Here is a 25548-nt window from a genome sequence, read left to right as displayed (position 1 = left end):
TTTCCCCACAGAAATTTCAATCTTGTACACAAAAAACCCTTAAAAACTGAAACATTTTCAGGTTTTTTGGTTGCTGAAGTTTAAAGCTGAAAACTGACCAATCTGAATTTTTTTCAGGCATAACTTATGCAAAACAGAAAGCTCTTTATCAGGGGACTTGCAAGAAGCTCAGAAAAGCTCAGCTTGCCGTCTCTGCCCTTGCATGTATTGAATCATAATAGATCAGCGTGTTACATATATTTTTAAAGAATGTTTTCACCCCCTTATTTTAAATTTTAACATAAAATCCGTGTTTTATATTGATGCCTGGGATACGATGTTTTGACCTTTTTCAAACTCCAAGACCGTGAGCCTATAAAATATGACAACTGTGCAGAAAAACCTTTTGAATTAAATGCGGAATAATGCTGATAACTCAACCTGAAGCTCTCTGAAAATAAACCGCTGGCTGCTCTCGGGCCTTGGCAGAAAAAAGAACAAAATTGTGCAATAGGCCAGCTGCCGGGTAGCATAAATGTCTTGTAACAGCAATGAGCCGAGAGCTGTGAACCACTTAGCCTGAGGGAGAAGATGTTTCGGCAGGATGAGTGGCAAGCAAAGCCACAAGGAGACCAGCGCTGCTCTCTTTCAACTCAGGCGCCATCAGCGGTGAAGGACAGCTCTTGTACAGAGTCCGGTACATTTCTACAGAACCCGACAGCTCCTGCTGTCTCACGTCTTTCTTGTTTGTTTTTATGCAGACACACTGTAGCCGGTATTAGTATTAACAGTGCAGGTGATACCCTATCATACTACTATTATTTATAGAACTCTGCTAGGTGCATTAGATGACATACAAAAAGACAGACTGCCCAGGTCTTCATTTAGTTACAAGGGAGACACTCAATATAAGCCTGTGGGAGGCTATGACAAAAGGGGATGGGGGCGCTTCTTGGTTTTTTTCAATGGTGTGTATGCGGGGGCGGGGGGGTGGGACGCAGTTGCCCTGGTGTTACTGGTTTAATGAAGTGATGGGAGAGGGAGTTTGCTGTTACAGAGGAACAGCGATGGAACTTGGGATCCTGGCCAATGGCCTGGAGACTGGATACTCCAGAAACCGGTGACCTGGTGACTGGGAGGCCCAGCTCGGGAGTCACAGCCAGTTCTGGTCAGTGGGAGGACAATGGGCTGCGAAGAGAGAACCCTGGTGACCTGACCAGCCAGTTCCAGCCAGAGAGGTACAAAGGATGGCTGAGAGGAGAGGAGGCCTAGGCAACACTGTTTACCTGGATAGAATGCAATGGACAGAGGCAGGACTTTGGGGAGGTGATATCAGATGCCAAACTGGAAAGCAGGGGTCTCAGGACTGGAGAGAGAGAGCAGGCAGAGCTCACCTGGATGCAGGAGAGACTTAGATGCACTGTGCTGAGGAAGGCTGGGCCTGAGGGCCCTGAGAGTTTCCTATGCTGTGTTCAGAGGCTCAATAAACCCTCCTGTGTTACACTGGCTGAGAGTCGCTCTGGTCTAGAGATCAGGGTGGCATTATTCCCTTTGGGAGTGGAGGCCCCGGGGGTCCAGAGCAAGTGGAGTCCCTGAGGGGGTTCACGGCAAGAGACAGGCATGCTAAGGCTCAGAGAGATGCAGTTCCAGGGGGCAGAGGGTCTTAACCCCCGAGAGAGTGGACCCCCGAAAAGGGCTGTCACACTGAAGGGGGTTCCCCTCAGGGACCGTACGGGCCAAGAATGAGCATGACCTGTGAGTCCATGACAGAGGCACACACTGTACCTTGAGGGCAGAACTGGGACCAGCATCCCATCTTTGAGGAGCTTGTAACCTGCCTTCACTCTAAACCAGCAGTTAGAGAGCAAACACCCCAACAGCACCCACCTGATTCTGAGCAAGCTCCTTAAGTCCTTCTGTGTTCTTCTCAGTACAGGAACTGAGTATGGCTGGGGGGTGGAGGTGCAAAGGTGGTTGCATTCCACCTTTACAAACATCACTGGTCTTGTTTCAGTCCCTGGCACCAGTCAGAGCAGCCTCAGGGCTGCAATGATCCCCAGATTAAAACAACCCATTCCCCAAGGGCTATTCCAGATACCAGGGATAGCTGGATTACAGGGACACTCAAGCCATGCTCCTTTCCCAGTCACATCCACCGCTGGCTAAGCCAGGAGTGAGTGGTGTAGAGCCAGCTACCTTGGTCCAGGGATCCCCCCTTCAGTGGAGGAAGCCTTTGGTAGCTGACTAAGCTGCTTTGTGAGTATTTTGAGCTGGGTTTTTATTTTTCCCTTTTTGGTTATTCTGGTTTACCCTGGAAGCAGGTGGTGGATTAGCCACTGGGCCTATGGGGCGCGTGGTTGGGATGGGGAAAGCCTCCGTGCCCCAACTCCACTCCCCAATAGCAGCACCGGCTGGGCAGGCTAGTGCAGCGGGGGAAGCCCTTGCATCCCAACCACGCTCCCCGGCCTAAGATGGGGGATGGCAGGGGACACCCCAGTGCCCCCGACCCCATTCTCCAGCAGAAGCTGGGGGCATCAGGAGAAGCCCTCATGCCCCGACCCCACTCTCCAGCAGAAGATGGGGGCATCAGGAGAAGCCCTCATGCCCCGACCCCACTCTCCAGCAGAAGATGGAGGTGGCAGAGGAAGTTCCCAGGGCCCCCGATCCCATTCCCCGGCAGAAGCCAGGGAGCAGCAGGGGAAGCCCCTGCATTGAGACCCCCGCTGCAGCCCCGGGACTGGAGGAGCTCTCATGGCTGGGGGAGATCTCACTCTGCACTGCAACCTGGGGCCATGGCAGGGGGACAGAGCTTCTCCAGTCTTGGGACCGCAATAGAGGGGGCAGAAAGTAGCAAACAGTGGGGGGGGCGGAATGGGGGAGACCCTGGATGGAACAGGGACAGGGCACCGGAGAAAGGGGTGGGGCCATGGGTGGGGCCACAGGCCGAGAGGGCAGAACGGTGGCAGGACCACAGTTGGAAGTGGTGGGGAGGGCCCCTCTTGCACTGGCCCAGGGCCTCAGGAAACCTTAATCCACCTCTGCCTAGAAGGGGTAGTTTTTGGTTCAGCCAAAGGGCTAAATCACCCAATTAACAGGAGAAACCAAAGCCCTGGCCAAATCTGACAATGGGGAGGTAAGCTGTGCTGTCATATGAATGCACGTTCCTTTTTTAAACTGAGCGATAAGGTCATGCAAATGTATTTCCTTCTGATCACCAGTTAAGCTTATGGTGACCAATTTCAGGCCACATCTTGCCACCCAAGCAGACACAGACTCTGCTGCCAAAGCAAATTCCCTGCAAAACCCATCAACAATGCATGCAGTCAGTCCTCAAAAATCATACTCACAAACACAGACTTAACTATGACCTCACATAGTTGAAGCAGAGCTAGTTGGGGATTTTAACAAAATATTTTTTAATCAGAAAATGTCAAAACAAACTATTTGCAGGAAAAGGTGAGTTCTGACAAATCTCCCTACTTTAAAAATTTTGGGAACAAGTTTCAAAATGATCAAAATGTCCCATTTTGACATTTTTGAAACAAAAAGTTTTGCTGTCTCTTCGAACTGCCTTTTGGCTGTGAAATTTTAGATAATTTATACTGTTAAAAAGAGTTTTAGAAAGGTCACTGTCTAAACAAAATGTTTTAAAATGTTTTTTTAATTGTCAAAATGTTTCAATTGACCAATCCAATTTCATTCTCAGTTCACAAAAAGATTTAAAATTTTGACTTTTCAGGATGTGGAGTGGGGGGGAAACACATCTCCAGTGGGGCTGGAAAAGAGTTTTGTGTCCATGTCTAGTTTTAGGGTAATATTGTTCTTTTCAGTAGAAATGGCAAAGAGTTCTGTGGCACCTTATAGACTAACAAATGTATTGGAGCATGAGCTTTTGCGGGTGAATACCCACTTCGTCAGATGCATTTTCAGTAGAAATCAGTGGGTTACATATATTAATGTAGCTGAGGTCTGGGTCAGGTTATGTGTTTGTGGAAATGGGTCTGTGCATTGTGAGTGGGTTTATGCTGTGAAATGAAGTTCAACATAGCTGTGTCCAGGATAGAGAGGTGCTCAGTGTGAAGGTGCTAGGCAACTGTTCCAAGCAGGCAAGCACAAGCTAGAGCAGCCCTGACGCTGATCTAATTCTCACCATGGATCTGAACTAGCCCCTGGGTTACCTTGGGAATTAAGGGAGCACAAAGGTAGCTAAAAGCCAATCCAAGTGCATTCATCTTACAACCTTAAAATGTCTAATGTGACTAATAAATTGAAGTGTACAAGTGGGACATTTAAAACTGTACAGAACAGTTTATATCACTATGGAACTAATAACAAAAGACAAGCCACTTTTAACATGAAGCAGGGTTAAGCCTGGTCAAGGCTGCTAAGTAGAATCAGTTTAAAATACCAAAGGGAAAAGTAAAAATTCTTTCTGAACAGTCCATGATTCTGTGTCCATTTGAAGGACAAAAGCAGCATTGTCACCTGACAGCGATTGTCTTACTGCTGTTGAGATAGCATTAAGCACATTAGACAGCTGAGTGGTAAATGGTCATAGTATGATCTTAGTAATAATCTCAAGTGGCTACAATAGCTGAGGTTGACAGGGAGATAAATGGTTCTTCAGATTTGTCCTTTTAAGGAATTATTTAAACAAGAGCAGAAATAAAAGGGATGAATCTGCAGATGGCTCAGATGTCAGAGATTATTTGTCTGAACGCCAATAAGAGTGTGAAAGTCTAGTGTTCTCTGGTCTGATGACCATTTTAAGATAAGAAGATAATCTATATGAGGGGTACACCTCCTTCTGAGCACAGTTCTGCCTGGTTAGCAGGTAGCAATGCTATTACGTCTTTTGTCACTCTGCCTAATACACATTCTTTCCCTGATTCACAGTGAGGGTCTCTCTAGGCATGACATCAGACTTGGAAGTTCTGCAGTGCCAGCTGGTTATCTCAAAGCACTTCACAAACAGTCAGGTAAGGAAGCATAAGCATCCCCATCCCTCAGACTGGGGCCTGAAGAGGCCTGAAGCATGAAGAGGCTGTGCCCATGATCACCTAGTAAATCTGTGGCAAAGCAGGAGAAAAATCTAATTCTCTTTACTTCCACTCCCTTGCCTTAACCACATGATCACCCTTCTGAAAAGACACATTTATTCCATGTATAGATTTTTGATTGACATCAATTAACATTCTGTGCCAGGACTCATCACAGCAGAGGAGTGAGGAGTACAAAGATCGCGTCACACCTGAGCCAAGGGGCTATAAGATGCTACTGTTCTGACTTGTGTGATGGGGCAAGGCCAGATGGCTACAGTAAAGTAGTGAGGAACAAGTATGTTAGCCCCAGGCTAAACCAATCCCTGGTACCATGGTAACCAAATGGCAGTTGCTCCAGGTTAATCAAGACGGTTTCTGTAAAGGGAAATCGTGTCTTACTAATCTATTAGAGTTCTTTGAAGGGGTCAACAAACATGTGGACAAGGGGGATCCAGTGGACATGGCGTACTTAGATTTCCAGAAAGTATTTGACAAGGTCCCTCACCAAAGGCTCTTATGTAAATTAAACTGTCATGGAATAAAAGGGAAGGTCCTTTCATGGATTGAGAACTGATTAAAAGACAGGGAACAAAGGGTAGGAATTAATGGTAAATTCTCAGAATGGAGAGGGGTAACTAGTGGTGTTCCCCAAGGGTCAGTCCTAGGACCAATCCTATTCAATTTATTCGTAAATGATCTGGAGAAAGGGATAAACAGTGAGTTGGTGAAGTTTGCAGATGATGCTAAACTACTCAAGATAGTTAAGACCAAAGCAGATTGTGAAGAACTTCAAAAAGATCTCACAAAACTAAGTGATTGGGCAACAGAATGGCAAATGAAATTTAATGTGGATAAATGTAAAGTAATGCGCATTGGAAAAAATAACCCCAGCTATACATACAATATGATGGGAGCTAATTTCGGTACAACGAGTCAGGAAAAAGATCTTGGAGTCATCATGGATAGTTCTCTGAAGATGTCCACGCAGTGTGCAGAGGTGGTCAAAAAAGCAAACAGGATGTTAGGAATCATTAAAAAGGGGATAGAGAATAAGACTGAGAATATATTATTGCTCTTGTATAAATCCATGGTACGCCGACATCTTGAATACTGTGTACAGATGTGGTCTCCTCACCGCAAAAAAGATATTCTAGCACTAGAAAAGGTTCCGAAAAGGGCAACTAAAATGATTAGGGGTTTGGAGAGGGTCCCATTTGAGGAATGATTAAAGAGGCTAGGACTTTTCAGCTTGGAAAAGAGGAGACTAAGGGGGGATACGATAGAGGTATATAAAATCATGAGTGATGTTGAGAAAGTGGATAAGGAAAAGTTATTTACTTATTCCCATAATACAAGAACTAGGGATCACCAAATGAAATTAATAGGCAGCAGGTTTAAAACAAATAAAAGGAAGTTCTTTAGATGGACCTTTGGTCTGACCCGGTATGGCCATTCTTATGTTCTTATGTTAAGACACCTGGGGCCAATTAAGATCTTTCTAGAAGGCAGTGGAGATAGCTACATTGATTGGGACACCTGAAGTCAATCAAGGGCTGGCTGGAACTAGTTAAAAGCCTCCCAGTTAGTCAGTGAGGTGCATGTGTGAGGAGCTGGGAGCAAGAGGCGCAAGGATCTAAGAGTGAGAGTGAAAGAGTGTGCTGCTGGAGGATTGAGGAGTACAAGCATTATCAGACACCAGGAGGAAGATCCTGCAGTGAGGATAAAGAAGGTGTTTGGAGGAGGCCATGGGGAAGTAGCCCAGGGAGTTGTAGCTGTCTTGCAGCTGTTACAGGAGGCACTATAGACAGCTGTGATCCACAGGGCCCTGGGCTGGAACCCAGAGTAGACATCAGGCCCGGGTTCCCCCCAAACCTCCCAACTCCTGATCAGACATAGGAGGAGTTGACCCAGACTGTGGGTTCCACCAGAGGGGAAGATCACTGAGGTGAGTAAATCCGCCAATAAGCGCAGACCCACCAAGGTAGAGGAGGAACTTTGGCACATTTGGTAGTATTTTACACGTGCTTTGCACAATGACCACCCAAGGTAGCAGAGGGTTGGTCCACTCCTTATAGTTTCCTTAGTTAAGTTTGCCCATTTGAGATTGCTGATATTAATGAATGCACAAGATCAGAGTTACTCAGCTAGACCCAGCTAACCTGTCACTGCCATTTTTTTAAACATCGTCCCTACCATACGTTATGTGTTTTCAAGGACAAAATAACCCATTAAAAAAGTTCTTACAAATCCCTTGTATTCGATTTTCCAAAGTTAAACCCTCGACTGCTTAATGAAACAGGAAATAGCCTGGTATCAAATGCAACTTTTAAAAAGAAAATCTTTCACTTTGAGGAGGGGAAGCATAATCTGTAGGTGATTTATCTCAAAGGAAATAATTGCAGTTATGTCCACAGTCAACGACACTGAGGGGATGGAAAATACAGACTATTCTTTGCTTGTACTTCGCGTCGCAGAGAGATGCCAGAGTCCTCCATAAAGGGGGAAAACTTTGCCTATTTTACAGCTTTTCCCCCCATGTATTCACTAATCCTCTCATCTTGTTTTTATTCTTGCTTTTCCTTTGCTACAGGTGAAATTCCTACATTTTTTCTCTCAGACCTTAATCTTTTGTTTAAGTTTATTTTAAAAACGTAAGTTTGCTGCTTCATTTCTATCCATGGTACAACAATGTCCAGGTTTAGGCCCTGATTCTCATCTGTGTCCAATGTCTGCTGTGCATTGGTAGTAGTAGTAGTATTTAGATGCCTAAGTCATGAACTGGAACCCTGCTGTGCTGGGGGCTGTACAAACACAGAACAAGTCACTTTCCCAAGGGGTTTACACTCTAAGGCCTTGGCTACACTGGTGCTTTACAGCGCTGCAACTTTCTCGCTCAGGGGTGTGAAAAAAACACCCCCCTGAGCGCTGCAAGATACAACGCTGTAAAGCGCCAGTGTAAACAGTGTCGCAGTGCTGGGAGCGTGGCTCCCAGCGCTGCAAGCTAATCCCCTTGAGGAGGTGGAGTACGTGCAGTGCTGGGACCACATTCACACTTCAAAACACTGCCGCGGCAGTACTCCCGCAGCAGCGCTTTGAAGTTTCGAGTGTAGCCAAGCCCTAAGTATTGGACAAGAGATAATGGATTGATATAGGAGGGGGTCGTATAAGAAAAAAAATGAGATTTTAAGGCATTTGTGATAGGCCTGCAGAGGAACTTGTGGCTTTCTGCTCTTGGGGCTTCTTTTACATTACCCTTGATCCTGGCTGAATTTGGAGTAGCCTTGGAGCTGTTCTAAGGTATGCCAATTGGATATGAATCCCACAGGGGCTGGTATGCCAGACAGAAATAGCTGGAGCACAGTAGAACTCTGGCCACACCCCTGGAAAGTTCCCTATGCTGGGAGGTTGGGCGGGGGGCTACACTGCAGGGAGGGGAGAGGAAGCTGGTTCCATTGTCTCTACATCAGTGGGGGACTCTCCCATGCTCAGTGAATCCTCAGCTACAGAGATCCAACAATTTTGCAGCATGGTTGCACCACTGAAGCAGCACAAGAAGGCCAGAGAAAATACAGGAATGTGGCCCTTAATATAACAGTATTTTTTTAATTCAGATCACATGCCCATTCATGTTTCTTTACATTCTCTTAGAGCCCTTTTAACCATAGGCGCCGATTTTCTAATGTGTTAGGGGGAGCTCACTCCAGGCCCTGCCTCACTCCACCCCTTCCTCCAAGGCCCTGATCTACCTCCACCCCGCCTCTTCCCACCCTGTTCTTCCCCCTCCCTCAAGCATGCCTGGCCCTCGCCCCTCCCCCCCAGCATCTCCTGCATCCTGCAGAACAGCTGATGGTGGTGTGCAGGAGGTGATGGAAGGGAGCGGGGAGGAGATGATCGGGAGGAGTTGATCAGCAGGGCCACTTGCAGATGGGAGGCACTAGGGGGAAGGGAGAGAGAAGAGCTTGGCTGCCAGTGGGTGCTCTTGGAGTCAGAGCCTATGTTTTCAACTAGAAAATGTAGAACTGTACTAGTAAGTTATCTGCTTTGACCTGTTGCTGCATTTCAAGTAACTTTCAGACCCCTTTCTTTATTGCAGAGATTTACTATGAAGTAGCAAAAATAGCATTCATCCTTTTCCTTTCCTGTCGGTTTTCAAGCATTAATATTTGAGGGATGCTAAGCATTCAGACAAATCTATGATCTTGTCTAAAAGGACAGACTGTGTTTTCATAACAGGATCAGGCTCGCCTCTCACCCCCTAATCTCAGAATCTCTGCAGTAATGATGCTGATCAATGATGTCGTGATAACTTCAATAGTGATGATGTAGGCAGATCACCATGTCATGTTTATTTTTTTCATTACGCTAATTTACCCAATCTTGTATTTTGAAGGATGCCAGACTGAAAGGAGCAGTAGATGACTTTGGAGTCATCTGGTTATCAGAGTACAGTCAGTGAGTGAACAGTGGCTAATAAAGCTTTTCACTATATTTCAACTCTGCCTTAGAAGGATCAACACTGGGGTCCAGAGGAGAGTCCGTGTATGGTGAGCATTCCATCTTTGACCATAATATTGTGAATGCCAACATGGGTGTTACTTGTTATCATGGGGAGGGTGTATGATTCTTTCTACCAGTTGTCCATTATGACGGAGACTGAGTTACTTCACACACTGAGCACTACCAAACATCTACTAGATGGACTGATTTTGGCCAAAGTTTGCAGTTGAACTAGTCATGCAATGCTAACTTCAGGATCCAGTTGATTTCTCTTGGCAACGTGATTATTTATTTGTATTGCAGTAGTGCTGTCAGGGTCCAGTCATGAATAAAGGCCTCGTTGTACAAAGATGGTTACTGACCCAAAAAGCTTACAGGCTAAGGATCAGTTGAAAGATAAATGGGTGGTCACAACAAACACACAGAAGGAACATAAAGAAACAATGATGTATTTTGTAATTCAGTTCTATTGCAGTCATACCTAGATGTCACCACTGAGATCATTACCCTTTTGGGGTAGGCACTGAACATACAAATACGAGAGACAAGGGTTACCCTAAAGTACTTGCAATTTAAATAGAGAGACAAAGGAAGTATTAGTAACCCCACGCTTTGAACAGGAAGAGGAGGCACAGACAACAAGGTGACATGCCCAGAGTCACAAAGGACATTTGTGGTGGAGCCAGGAACCCAACCCTGATTACTTCAGGCCCAATCCAGTGCTTTAACCACAAGATCATCCCTCTTCCCTTGCAGAACATGTGTGTTCATGGCTTTCTAAGGGAAACATGAAGTTTGCTATCAGCTTCTGGGATCTGGCAGGGCTTGGAGTTAGGATTTCTTACAGCAAGTGTGCTAGTTACTGTGGCTATGAAATCCTTATTTGGTAACAGACACCTTGGCGTGATGTTTCCTGGGGGTAGCTAGGATAGCAAGGAACCTCGTAACCACCTGCCTTAGCAGGAGGAGCCTATTCTGTGCCCCCAACTGCAACAGCCATGGGCTACACATGCATGCCTCTCTGGGCCTACGCTGGTCCTGCTTTTTCTCTGCAGGTTAGTCATGGACACATTCCTACCATCTCCCTGGAGTATCCAGCTCCTGTCCCCTGGACGCCAGCAATATTGACAGGTTCACTGCTTTTAAAGAAACAGTACAGCCCAGCGTAGACCAGAGGGAAGTCTATAAAATCATGACTGGTGTGGAGAAATTAAATAAGGAAGTATTATTTACTCCTCCTCCTAACACAGGAACTAGGGTCCCCAGATGAAATTAAAAGGCAGAAGGTTTAAAACAAACACAAAGGAAGCATTTCTTCACACAACAGAGTCAACCTGTGGAACTCCTGTCAGAGGATGTTGTGAAGGCCAAGACTATAACAGGGTTCAAAAAAGAACTAGATACATTCATGGAGGATAGGTCCACCAATGGCTATTAGCCAGGATGGACAGGAATGCTGTCCCTAGCCTTTGTTTGCCAGAAGCTGGTACTGAGCGACAGGGGATGGATCACTCAGTGACTGCCTGTTCTGTTGATTCCCCTCTGAAGCCCCTGGCACTGGCCACTGTCAGAAGACAGGACACTGGGCTAGATGGACCTTTGGTCTGACCCAATATGGCCGTTCTTATGTTCTTACCAGTTTCACCTCCGATCACCGCTCTGCACTATGAATGTATCTAAGTGCTGTGAGTTAAGCAAACAAGTAAATTTATTGAACAAAGTATACAGAGAGTCTATTATGGCAAGTAGAAGTATTGAAAACACATGGTTACATATAAAAGAAAAGTAAGATGCATTCTAGATCTAGACCTACTTAAGCAGATACTTCCATGTCTGATAACGTAAGGCTCACCCAAAGGGTGTGCAGCTCTTTACAGCCACATTTCCATTCATGAGACAAGTCACAACATTACCTCCCCCCACTGAAAGATCCAGGGTGCCTATCTGCATGCCCAGACATGCCAGGACAATCCACTGTCCTTCATAAACAGGACACCCCCTGCAGGTTGTTTCTTCCGCATAGAATCCTTTCTTGGAGATTTTACAATCTCTTCATCGGCATCTGGCATACATTATGAGGCACACAATGACCACAGAGGGAGACAAATGTCTGTTACCCCCTATCTGAAAGGAACCAGAGGCACCGAATTTGTGGGTGCTCTGGGACTGGAACACCCATGGGGAAAAATTGGTGGGTGCTCTGCACCCATTGGCAGCTCCCTGCCCTGCTGCCCCTATCCCAGCTCACCTCTGCTCTGCCTCCTCCTCCTCCCCTGAGCTTGCCGCATCCCCACTTCTCCGCCTAGCTCCCAACACTTGCTGCCACAAAACAGCTGTTTCACGGCAGCAAGTGCTGGGAAGGAGGGGGAACGCAGCACACTCAAGGAAGAGGAGGGGCCGGGGCAGGGATTTGGGAAAGGAGTCCAATGGGGACAGGGAGGGGGCGGAGTTAGGATGGGGACTTTGGGGAAGGAGTTGAAATGGGGGTGGGGCAGGGATGGGAGGGGGCAGGGTAGGGGTGGAGTCTGGGTGAGGGCAGGGCCCGAGGCGAGCACCCACCAGCCCTGGGAAAAGTTGATGCCCATGAAAGGAACCTGTCAAAAACATGTCACATCCTGGTGACCCACCCTTAAGAACATAATTTCAGCATACACACACAACTCCTTAAATATTATCTGTACATACATGTCACAATGATTATAATGACCTGTAGGCTACTGGTTCTAGGTAGAGACTTCACATGCCACCCTTTAGCGAATTGTTATGCCTACATCCAACCCAAGGGATCTCTCTAAAATCCTGTGTTGCTTCCTCCTTCCCCCCATGCCCTCTGCCTGTTGACATCAAGATGCCCTTGGGCCAGGGTCCCTGGATTTTGAACATACCGTTTCAGAGCAGCCTCTTGAAGAGCAGAGAAAAAGTCTAGATCCACAGGAAAGAGTTAAATCACACACCTGTTGGACCCAATAGATTGTTGCTGCAGGAAATTTGTTTAAGGTAGAAAAAAAGGCTACTTAGATACATCACAGAATTAGCACTTGATTTGACATCTTGCAACAGGCATCATTGTAGGCTTGCATAAATGGCACTGGGAATACAAAATTACTCAACTGTATGTCAATAATTAAGACTAAAAGATAAGACTAAAAACCCACAACAGTTCTTAATGGGACTGATTGAACTCCTTAAGGATTTGGCAATCATCATTAAATTCAATACCAGATGACAAGGTCATACTCTGCATTTATTTCAAGCATACACAGAAATCCAGTTGATGCCATTCTCTTCTTTACTCCAAGTTTATTGACCAACTGAGGAACAGTCCTACTTGCCTAACACTAGCCAGGATAAGATAAATCCTCTAACAAGAAATGTGTTTTCAAGATTGCCTACAGAGATGGCCTCAACTGGGAAAACAATATGGATAAGAATTAGATAGAGTTATCAAAACAAATTAAGCAGCTCTGGGGGAGATGATCAAGCCTTGTGTTTCAAGCAGGAAAAGGACAATATTATTTCTATTTCTAAGGTGGTTTGTAAGTACGAAAGAGGAGCAGCACCTTGAACCTTTGAAAGTGGTAACCCCAAATCATATTCTCTTGAAATTGACAGCTCTGAATGCAACAGTTCAGTATTAGTATTATGTTTCACTGATCTTCTGCCAAGAATATCTAGGACTACACTTAGTCCATGTTTTGTTTCCATTTCAATCACGATGTCGCATACTTGGCAGTGATGAGACAGTCCAGTCCCTGGTTAATATGCTACCCTTGTGGAAATACTCTGCTGGAATTTTGAGGAAAATTTGGGATTTCCTCAGTCTTCATCCTGGTTAGGAAACAAAACATTCATGTTTACCCCACCACCTCCTCTTTATGGCTACTTGAAACACTGCTCCTTCAGGCTGGCTCATCTTCTAGAGGGACCTGCTCCATACTTTAGCATCGCAGTCCTGAAGTACAACCCAGACACATCAGTCGCCTTTTCTTTCTTATACCATAGATCATTTACTTATTTATACATAGCTTTCTATCTTCCTGTTTGCTTTTGTGGTTCGATTGCTGCTGCTCTGAAGTATTAAATTATCCAGTTACATAAGAAGATGACTTTAGAGTATCATTTGTACCTGCACAGAGTCACTATTAGGCCCTTTTTCAAAGTGATTTGATCCTAAAGTCACTTTTCCTTTCTCTGGAGATTTACAAAAGGTGCAGAATGGCTAGCTCCAGAGCCACTCTCACTGATCCTCACACACCCACTTCATTGAGACAAGACAATTAAACAATAAATACTTCATTGGGTCTCTCAAGTACCACTGTAACCCTTCTGCCCCTCTGAGTTGGCAGCAACAAGGGCCGGGTTCAGTATCCGTTTCAATAATACAATGCATAACTGGCTTGAGCCCCCATCCAGTGACCTGGGACACTTACATACCACCCCTCCAGGCATCTCTAGGAGGCAATACTTCCCCTCTCGCTAGCACGGAGTCTGAGTGTAGCAAAATCCTTTTAATAAAGGAGGGAAACAATGCGGCATCACACTGGAGAAACACCACAAACAGGGTTATAACACAAACAATAAGCAAAAAAAAAAAAAACCCCACCTCCAAATACATTTGGGAATGTCCTTTCCCCCTTAGGGTCTTAAGTCCAATCACCCCAAAGTCCAACAACCCGAAAGTCTCTGGTCAGTGCCACCCCGGAGTTCAAAAATTTATCTGCAGAGTTTTACCCCACCAGCCTAGGAGGAAATGAGGGGGAGCCTGCACAGGGTATTAAGGGGCACCTTACGTGGGCCAGGGCCAGCTGCTCCGCCTCTCCATGGAGTTCTGCTGCAGCCTTCACCACAATCAGTTCCACTACACCAACTGTCCCACTTCTCCAGCCGTCCCTGCAAACCGCTCCACTCTGCTCACTCTTCCATGGGCTGCTCCAACATGCTGCAAACTGCTCCACTCTGCCAGCCACTTAGCGATAGGTCTTCAGGCTCCCCCACTAGTTAACACAGCACTCAGTGATTTCAGCTCTTAGTGATTTCAGCTTGTAGTAGGGGAGCCCTGATGTTGGTGCACTGTTGGCCCAACGTGAATTCAGCTTAGTAGCCTCTAGATGGACTCCTAATGGAATCAAAATTAGCTCTACTCTTTAACAGTGGAGAGAGGAGGATGTGCAATTGGTGTTCCAGGCCCTCAAAGGGGGCTATACCATCAGGTACACACATCAGTCCCCAGCCTCTCTCAATTCACTGGGTTTCAGAACCCATGTCTCTTGTCTAGCAAGTACTACTTAATTGAGGTTGAGTCATTTCTGTCATAAAGCAGTCTCGTAGTTCCTCATTCACATAATCAGGCTGACAACACTTTATTCCTCCTGCCCCAATAACAAAGAAATTGGGGATCTCAGAGCTGTCAAAATAACCATCCCAGGCTGCCGTGGGCTATGCTAGGTGCAGTTAGTGTGCCAATGCAAATACCTGAAATTCATTCCACACTCCCTGAAATTCTTTCCACACTTCTCATAATTCACCATCAGCTGTCAGGGTAGAGCTCATCCTGACTCTGCTTACACCACTTTCAACTTTCAGGGATCTGCTGGTGAGTGAACTGTTTGGAGGGATAAAGCCAAGTTCCTTAGGGTTCTCTTAAAGAAGATTATTTTTATATTCATGAATGGGTCTTTGGCAGTGCTTAATTTGTGCCAGAGCTTGCCAGGGCTGAGCCTCGGCACTTCTAGGCATGGCAGTTCATAGCCCGGGCACCTCTGGGCTTGCCATGTCAGTTACAAAAGTAAAAAAAATTGCTTGAGCCCTGGCCCCTACAAATTAAGCACTGGTTTTGGCTGTAAGAGCTTTATCAAAAATGTGCTGAACTATTAAATTTAACAGCTAGAGACTGATCCAGACCAAATTCGAAAAGCCCTCAACAAAGAGATACCTCTGAGTGTTTTAAAATCTGGATGTAGATTTTGCAATTAAGACCATCTCCAACATCAGCTGAGTGGTGAGCGGATTATGAAGTGTACACTGTGAGCCAAATACAGGAGACATTTACTACCTCCGTGGAATAGCTGGAAATTACTCCTGAGGATGAAGATTTCCACGAGAAAGAGAAATGGACATGATGCAAACAGGCAGCCAGAAACATGGGTGTTTATCTGACTCAAATCACTAAGCACTTTGAGGCTAATCCAATGGCAGTTTTAGGTGCACATTTTAGATATATGGGATCCTTGCAGTACATTTTAGACACATGCACTCATATAAAGACATTAATTTTTCTTTGAATGGGGCTATGAAAGACCCACATGAAAGATCCCCTAAGCTTATTTTTACCAGCTTAGGTTAAAAACTTCCCAAGGCACAAATTCCTTTCTAGCCTTAGTATCACTGCCACCACCAAGTGATTTAAACAAACATTTAGGGAGGGCCACTTGGAGCCCTGCCTTCCCCAAATATCCCCCAAAGCCACTACACCCTCTTTCCTGGGGAGGCTTGAGAATAACATCCTCACCAATTGGTACAGGTGAATACAGATCTAAACCCTTGGCTCTTAAGAACAATGAAAAATCAATCAGGTTCTTAAAAGAAGAATTTTAATTAAAGAAAAGGTAAAATAATCACCTCTGTAAAATCAGGATGGTAAGTGCCTTACAGAATAACAAAAAATTCAAGAACACAGAGGATTTCCCCTCTAGGCAAAATCTTAAAATTACAAAAATAAGGATAAACCTCCCTCTTAGCACAGGGAAATTCACAAGCTAAAACAAAAGGTAATCTAACGCATTTCTTTTCTCCTATTACTTACTACTTCTGCAAGACAAGATGCTTAGTTTAGATATACTTAAGAAGATGGAATTTCCCTGCCTGGTTTCTTGGCTGGCTCTGAAAGACACAGAGCAAAACCTTCCCCTACAGATTTGAAAGTATCTTCTCCCCTTATTGGTCCTTTTTGTCAGATGTCACCCAGATTATCTGAGCTTCTTAACCCTTTACAGGGTAAAAAAAGAATTAACCCTTTACAGGGTAAAGAAGAGGAATTTTATGCTACCCTTAGCTGTATGTTTATGACAGGGTCAGTGTCCTTGGCACATCAATGGAAAATACCATCACACATTAACCCACAGTATGACACTCTTGTAGGGTAGCATACTCACTCCGAGTGCACACCCGTGTGACAAGCATGATGTTGCAAGGCCTTTCATCCCTGCACCCCTTGCAGGCCATCTATCTTTGCACGCCACTCAGCAACTGAAAAGCAGCTAGTCCAAACTCCATCTGGGGCAACAATTGTCCCGGTGTAGTTTAAAGTCTTATATAATCTGTGTTCAACCCTTCCCTGGGGTTCCCCTGTCTTTCCGTAGCTCAGGAAGATTTTGGTTGGGCAGAAGTGCTTAATACCAAAGGCCACCAACAATCTCTAGCCTTCAGAGGCACCAGCTTTCTTATCAGCAGTTGATGGCCTCCCACAGACTACTTATAAGGCTCAGGTGTCTGAGTTATCACCTACTCCTGCCTTCTCTGGCTAACAAGTAATTACCCAGTTACCACCCATGTGGCATGAATCTGGCTCACTAGGCGTTTAGCCCTTTCTGACCCATGAGATGTTTCACCACCTCACAGCATTAAGTTCCTGAGGGCTTTTCCATCTATTTGTGTCATGAAGAGCATTTGCTGTTCTCCTGGAAGCCGCATTGGTATAGTGAGTCCATTGGGCCATGTGAAGATGCTCGTGAGTAATTCAAAAGGGTGCTTGGTGCATGCTTTATAGCCTTATGCAGGTTCACGTTATTGCGGAAAACATTTCATATTCCGCCTGCCTTTGACTCCACCTTTGGTTTGTCATCATCACAGTTTATATTTATAGATGTATTTTGGCTAAAAGAAAATTCAGACCTTTCACCTCACTGGTTTCCTGAGAATCAAGAATAGTCATAGTAACAGCAATTCTGCAGCCCAGCTACCGCTGGGACGCTTGGGCTATGGTTATCTCCATGGAGTGGTACTTGTCTAATTAATGCACAGAAACCAACCAAAAGTTCCAGCCCCAACTTTTGATTCTTCTCTTTGCAGTTTTCAGTATATTTCAACTTGGTGCAGGGAAAAACAAAATTACACCAGCAACCGCCCTCATTACACTGGAAACCATGTCAGCAAGATCAGCATTTTTAAACTAAAGAAGAGGAGATCTGACATCAGGCCAGGTAATTAAATACTATAGCAGGAAGCTGCAATTTTTTTAACCTGAATTAGCTGGGTTCCATCACTTCTGAATTCTTTGTTGTTATAATAGCATGCTGCGGCATCTAAATACAGCGTTCACATTTCATTATTTAGTTCTCTCATGTTGGCATTGTAAAGGGAGACCCTGACACAATAAAGAACTCATTAAAAAATAATCCCTGCTCCTTCCCCTCCCAATTAACGGTCAATGTCTTGACTTGGGTGGCAGGAGGTTGGTGCTGGGTGTCAATGCAAGAGCCTTTGGCTTAAACAAACATCAAAAGTGGGGGCACAAGCAGCGAAGGTCTGATAAAACTTTGGCTCTGAACTTCTTCAAACTGCAGAGCTATAGTTTGTTATTACTTTGGATTAAAGATGGTCCCAAAAAAGGAGTGAATGCTTTCCTGCTTATTGGTCCTGTCTGTATGAGTTTACAAGAGTAGCTGGTTATGTGAACTAAACTGGCTAGGTCAGGGCCAGCTAAAGATGCGTCTACATGGCACATAAATTACAGCTCTGTGTAGAGTACACACACTGCACGTTCCACACTGCAGATATAAACAGCAATGCAGACAGCGAGGGTTTGCTGAGGCAAGTAAAGATACTCCTAGACCGTGTATGTACCCTACATGATTCTCGACAGGCACAAGCAGTGCTTCCCCCATCTACATTGCTTCCTTTTTAGTAGTATAGTGTCCTGCTGCTGGAGCCTCTCCTACAGCAGTAAGCTACTGGAGCCTTTCTCTGCCTCAGGAAAAGACTCTGATGGCAGGGGAAAGCTTTGGCATGGGGAAGGAAATGGGGAAAGGCTCCAGCAATGAGGAGCTGCCAGAGCCTTTCCCCACTGCCTTTCCTGACCAGAACCTGTCACTGATGCATGTTCTACATACCACAGCATGCACACAGCTTGCTTTTCACTGGGGTGTGTAGCTGCACATACCCTACTCACTGGGCCACTGCTGTGCAGTGCAGAGCAGACATACCCTAAGCGAGAAGGGGATGGCGTTGTTGTTCAAACACCAGTTCGGGACTCTAGCAATCTGCATTCAATTCCCATCTTCGGCAGACTTCCTGTATGGCCTTGGGCAAGTCTTCCTGTGCCTCATCTGTAAATTGGGGCTAGCAATCCTTCCTTTTCCCCGCTCTTTTTCCCTCTTGTCCATTTAGACTATTGACTCTTCAGAGCAAGGTTATCCATGAGCAACAACAGGTGGAGATGTGTAAAGCAAGAGACAGGGGCACAGTTACGTCTACAACAAGAGTACGGCCATGAATAACAGGGATTCGAGCTTTAACTATGATGTGTCCAACTCACCTGAGTATGCTGAAGCTATCACCCAATATGTGGTGACAGAATTTTCTGCAGTCTAGCATGACAGGCACTTCAGAGCTATTGCTTTCCTCTAGAGCATGAAGCAGGGTGTTTCCCACACTGTCGGCTTCCCGCAGTAGTCAGGGGCTGCTCGTGTGGCGGCATCTCCATTATTCCCTATTACACTTTGCCATTCTGTCATGCATAGTCCATGACAGTGAGCCGGAGTCCTTCGTCCTTGGGGAACTTTGTGCAGTAATGTGACAGGACTCCAAGGCCTGTACAAAGGGAAGAAACGATCAGGGACCGGTGGGATGCAGTGAGCCCCTCCCTCCCCCCGTACAGAATACTGTGACGCACACACATCACACCACAGGGCTTGGCTACATGGACAGGATACCACTGAAAGCCAGGAAGTAAATTTAAAGCACTAGAGTTGTACCAGTATAACTCCCTGTGTGGACACTCTTACAAGAATGCCTTTTTCCAGATTATTTTGTGTCACGCTGCATGGGGGAGTTATAGATCTAGACCTATAGCAATTTGACTATAACAGTATGTATGGGGGTGGGGGAATCTCCCTTGTAGGCAATGCCTTAGAGCAGATTGGGCCTTTGCTGCCTCCTTCCTGGTACCTGGCACCCCCAAAGCATTAGCTTCTGATGAGCCTTTCCCACATGTTGACAGTCACTGAAAAGCAAGGTTTTAAAATGATGCTTTTTGAAATGATGCTTTCGCTCTCCCACCCAGGTGCTCCACTTCTCCATGGGACACCTCACGCTGGTCTGAGTTTGGGTTGATCTTTGTTCCCAGCTCCTCTGCTGCTCATGTTGTGTTTGTCTGAGGAGACCCAGTGGCTGTTGATGTCTGATGTGTTAATATATAATCCCAGCACCAGAATGCTAGTGCTCCCCCACCCACACACACACCTTTTGTTACACCACTGCCCTTACCCTTACCCTGACTCCCGAGCACAGGGTTAAAAACCCAGAATCCACTCCTCTTCCATGTTATCATGTAAGGGACTGCTGTACGTGAGGTCTCGTGGGGGATGTGATGTGAACCTTCACCTCAATGCAACATTCAGTTAAAGAAACAATAGGCAAGGAGCCCAGGCAGCCCATCAGCAACCTAGCAGAGCATCAGAGCCAAGCAGAACTGCAGAGCTCTCTGCAACAGAGCGGGAAACTACTACTAGAGGAACAAGGGCCAAAAAACCCACCAAATCCCTGATTAAGTAGTGTACAAGGGCTAATGTAAACCTCCACATACAAAGGCCCCAGGAGCACAGGCAGACCCTCTGGGCCTGACGCTCCACTCCCCACATGCTGGGAGAGGGGAACAAAATCTGGGGCAGCCAAAGGGTGGAGTGGGATGGTGGAGGCAGGGAGGAACTGCTTTACTCTGTATTATCCTCCTCCTCTATTTCCTCCCAGCCTGGTCCTGGGAGCCCAAAGGGGAACCCTTCCCTAACACGTCTGTGTAACCCTTGCCTGCTTGCTGTGGCACTGGTACCCCTCTCATGGTGGGTAGAACAACTAGAGATTGATAAATCTGCTACAGCCTCGGCTGAAAAACACCTCTTTCAGCTTATGCAGTAGGGGTTCATGCATTAAGCTTTAGAGGTTCCAGGTTTGATCCCGGACAAGCCCCCACTTGTAACATCGACAGAGCCTGGCTGACGATGAGTAGGGTCTGTCGGCATTACATCTGCACAGCTGGAGCTCCCTTGACTGGGAAGGGTGCTCAGGGTAATCTGTCCCTCCTCCCCAGTTTAATAGACAAGCTCTGTCCCTATTCACCTATCTTTCTCCACAAACATGCAGCAGTTCTGGACTCGTTCCCTCCCCAGAATGCATGAGACAGGTGTGTGCAGGAGGTCACACCGAGCCTTAGGCATCACAGCCAATAGGCCTAACTCTATATAGGCCTCATCTCTTTTATGTACTCATCAAAGGCCTCCCTGTCTGCAAGGGTAAGCTGCCTTTCCACTGGCTTTGTGTGGCCCCAGCACACTGGGGAAACAAGATCTACCTTCATGAGAGACATGAATGGATAGAGACACGCTGTAGTAACTGAATCTGGGTACTTTATTCACTCTGGCCCCATGGTGCTAGGATCACAGTGAACCTAGACTGATTTACTAGGACCAAGTCTACCCTCTGCAGTTCCTGGGCTGCAGGCACGTGAGAAAGGGCAATATCTTTCTGAGCTGTGACAGATATTTTCAGAAACATGGGCAGGTAGTTTCAACTTCAAATTCTACCTGCAATCTTTTTTGTTTTTCTGCATAGTGCAGTCACAGGTGCAATCTAACAATCCAGCTACCCCAAAGCTTCAGGGAGAACTGAGGGGGCTCAGCACCTCACAAGAAAGTTGCAGTCCCAAGCACTGCCTTTGTGCTCTGAATTGTTGATTTCCAGTGTAAGATAGGTTGAATATGTCCACCATACATGAGCAAAATCAAAATGGATGGGGCGGTACAATAAAAGAAAGGAAGACAGTATTCCAAAAAAGAAACCTACACAAACTGATCAATTAATTGGAAAGTTGTTGCATACAGATGTGGTCTCTTAATTGCAAAAAGGATATACTGGCATTAGAAAAGGTTCAGAGAAGGGCAACTAAAATGATTAGGGATTTGGAACAGGTCCCATATGAGGAGAGATTAAAGAGACTAGAACTTTTCAGCTTAGAAAAGAGGAGACTAAGGGGAGATATGATAGAGGTATATAAAATCATGAGTGGTGTGGAGAAAGTGAATAAGGAAAAGTTATTTACTTGTTCCCATAATATAAAAACTAGGGGCCACCAAATGAAAGTAATGGGCAGCAGATTTAAAACAAATAAATGGAAGTTCTATATCACACAGCACACAGTCAACCTGTGGAACTCCTTGCCTAAAGAGGTTGTGAAGGCTAGGACTATAATGGGGTTTAAAAGGGAACTAGATAAATTCATGGAGGTTAATTCCATTAATGGCTATTAGGCAGGATGGGTAAGGAACAGTGTCCCTAGCCTCTGTTTGTCAGAGGGTGGTGATGGATGGCAGGAGAGAGATAACTTGATCATTACCTGTTAGGTTCACTCCCTCTGCGGCACCTGGCATTGGCCACTGTTGGTAGACAGAATACTGGGCTGGATGGACCTTTGGTCTGACCCAGTACGGCTGTTCTTATGTTCTTATGTTATGTTCTTATGGGCTTATGACACAGACACCAATGTAAAGCATTATGAGCTCCTGGCATTATTACATTTGCTATTACCTGAAACAGCATAGTGACAGTAGTCCCAAGAATACAGCGTGTGTATATTCTTGGATTTAGAATAGTAGTGCGGCACAAAATCCAACACTGATTAAAATAAGAAAAGCTATTCCTTCTAGATTGAGGAAGAAAGAGTGAAAATTGATTGTGCTGTAGACATTTTGACAGAAAAAATATTTGCTTTCTCCAGGAGCGAGCTAAAGCATCAGTCATTTACTCAAATATCAAAAGTATTTGCTTACACTAAGCACCATTCTTGACAAGTACAGCTTTATTCGATTTCACAGCTCAGCGTTATACAGTCCAGGCTCACAAATACCTCTGAGAGGCACCCCTTAATTATGCGAGCAGCTCTCCTCGATTCAAGTAGAACTACTTGCATGAGTAAAAGCTTGCAAGATTGGGACCAAAGATAGGCATTGTGCAGATAACATTAAGCTGAGTGGTGCAGTAATACTGATGCTGATATCTTCCTCACAGCAGCCTGTAGATTTCTTAGTGTGTCTGCATGGGAGAGGAAGGGTGAATGTTCTCATTTATGCTGACTTTGTTCATTACAGGTGAAATCCTGGCTCCTTTTAAGTCAATGGGAGTATCGTGATTGCCACTTGTGACCAGGATAGCATTGTACATTTGTAACATCGATTACAGCATCTTGGCTACTGCTAGCTGAATGTCACGGATAACTCACACACTTACATCCTATACTCATTAATGTTTCAGGGTAAAAACACTTGACTCAGGGTGGGTTTTAAGAATGAATTGGCAAGGTGCTTGTTTATGATGATGACATCAATCCGGGAAGACATTTCCTTTCAGGATTTATTTAAAATCATTTGTGCCAGGACCACGGCAAGGGTTTTTGGAAATCCTGCCCCATGCATTGTTCAAACACTGTCCAATCCCATGTAGCGGTGTTTCTCAAACTTGGGACCACCTCTTGTGTAGGGAAATCCTCTGGCAGGCCGGGCCAGGCCAATGGGGGCTGTGGGAAGCAATGCGGGGTGAGGAACATACTGGCCGCCCTTCCTGCAGCCCCCATAGGCCTGGAGCAGCGAACCACGGCCAGTGGGAGCCGCGATCAGCCGGACCTGTGGACACAGAAGGTAAACAAACCAGCCTGGCCTGCCAGGGGTTTTCCCTGCACAAGCGGTGTCCCAAGTTTGGGAAACACTGCCATATAGAATATCTCACGGACATTGTGTTAACGGTCTGTAACTTTCTGCCCTTGTAGAAATGAAGTCCCAGATCCTCTAAGGTAGCTAGGCACTAACTTCCATTGATTGACCTTTGAGGTTCTGGGCCAAAGTGATGGGGTGTTTACATACACAGTCCTATGTGGAGATCTTTGCCTAACTTATTTAATTGCCTCTGTGCCAGGACTTTTGCATGGGGTTTTGCGAGCCCTCTCCACTGGATGTTCCAAACAGTATCCTATCCCACATCCAAATATACAACTTCTAATGCCAATAGTGGAGTGTGCAAGTTACAAAATTCACTTTCCATGAGCAAAACTTGATTACTTGAGCATTCATAGAAACAACATGGCTGAAGTAAATTCATTTTGAGTAAATACATACAAACAAACACACACACCAAAAAAGTTGGAGTATTTACCCAAATCTAGCTACAGGCATTTACTCTTCTGCATGGTATATGTTGCCTTTTTCTCAGATTTGTACATGGCTGAAAAAGGGATGAGGGAGGATAAATTTACAATATTTTAAATCCCCTCTTTTGAAAATTTCAAAGCAAATTCTCATTTTCAAAAATCTGGAAGAATTACTACCAGCTATTTGACTGAGAAGTACCCAATGATTACAAGCTATTTCTGAAATATCTTTGCAATGATATAGAACCAATTTAAGAGACACTGGGAGAAATCTTGGCACCTTTGAAGTCAATGTGAAACTTCACTGGTGTCAGAATATCTAGCAACAGGATTTCTAGATTGGCCACTAAGATTGTTTGGGTAAAGTTAGTTACTTCAGAAAGAGAAACAGCTTCCAAACATATTTTAATTTCTCTACTAGAAAAACTGGAGTTTGTTTGTTTGCATCAGCCAAAGCTGGTATTCAAATAACAAGTGACTAATTGTCCAGCAATGTGACAAAAACAATACATTTTTAGTATCATTGGCTTCCAATCGGACCATTGCAAAGCAAAAAATGAGGTCTCTGTGTTTGAGATTGGGTTGGAAGATTTAAACATCCTGTTCCACATTTTATTCCATTCTTTGATATTTATTTTTTTTATATGGGGTGATAAGCCTTCCAATGGTCTGAATGTCTCACACGTACATTATTCATATATTTAGGGTGTTACATGGGAAGATTTCAGTAAAGGGAAGTTAGGTTTCAACTCTTTTCTCTTGACATTCATGAGAAAAGGAGCAATATGGTGTTTTAATTGAATGTATTGATTAAGTGTCAGGCAAAGCATATTTCTCCTGCAGTTGAGAAAACAATAGCATTTTACCCTCTTTTGTTACACTATCTGGAAAAAGAATAACTTCCCTTAGCCACTGTTTCCAATTAAACATTTATATTTTTAATCTATGTGAACCTTCAGATTAAACCACAACACTGTTTACTTTGGTGTAATACTCACAGCTCTATTCAAAGCACCAAAGACCATAATAGTGTTAAATATAATTGGATTATTTTCCAAAGACTCAGAAAGAGTCATTGTAGCAGTAGCCAGTTTTATTTTAAATACTGTAAGTAACATTGTTAAGATTATTGAATACCTTTGCATAGAAGGATAATGGGAAATTAACTCTACTGTTTGTTTTTAGAAATTATTGTTTTGTTTTGATTTTTTCATCATTTTGGGTATCAAATTTCAAATAAAAAAGACAGAAATGAAGCTTTGATAGAGGACCACATCAGGCGGTTTCAGAATAGAGTGTAATTTTATTCCACTCTGAACCTGTTCTGTCTAAGCATTAAGGCACAGAATAAAACCCACTGTTTCAAGATTCCATCCATTACCTGATTTAGGGCCTACTCTTACAAGGCCTATGAGGTATGGAGTTCCGCTACCTCTCTACATTGAGCATGTTTGTTACTGTTACAGGAAACACACAGCACTTCTCTGGATTTGGGCCCTTAACCTGGGGTAGTCATTTCTCCCATAGCTCTAAAATGGATGGCATTACAATTCTGCTAAAAGAGTTCTCTGTTAGAATGATGTTCTGGGCCTAAAAACATTTAATCAGACATTGAAAGCCTGT

This window comes from Gopherus evgoodei, chromosome 7 (assembly GCF_007399415.2).
Source record: "Gopherus evgoodei ecotype Sinaloan lineage chromosome 7, rGopEvg1_v1.p, whole genome shotgun sequence".
NCBI lineage: Eukaryota > Metazoa > Chordata > Testudines > Testudinidae > Gopherus > Gopherus evgoodei.
This window is presented reverse-complemented; position numbering follows the sequence as displayed.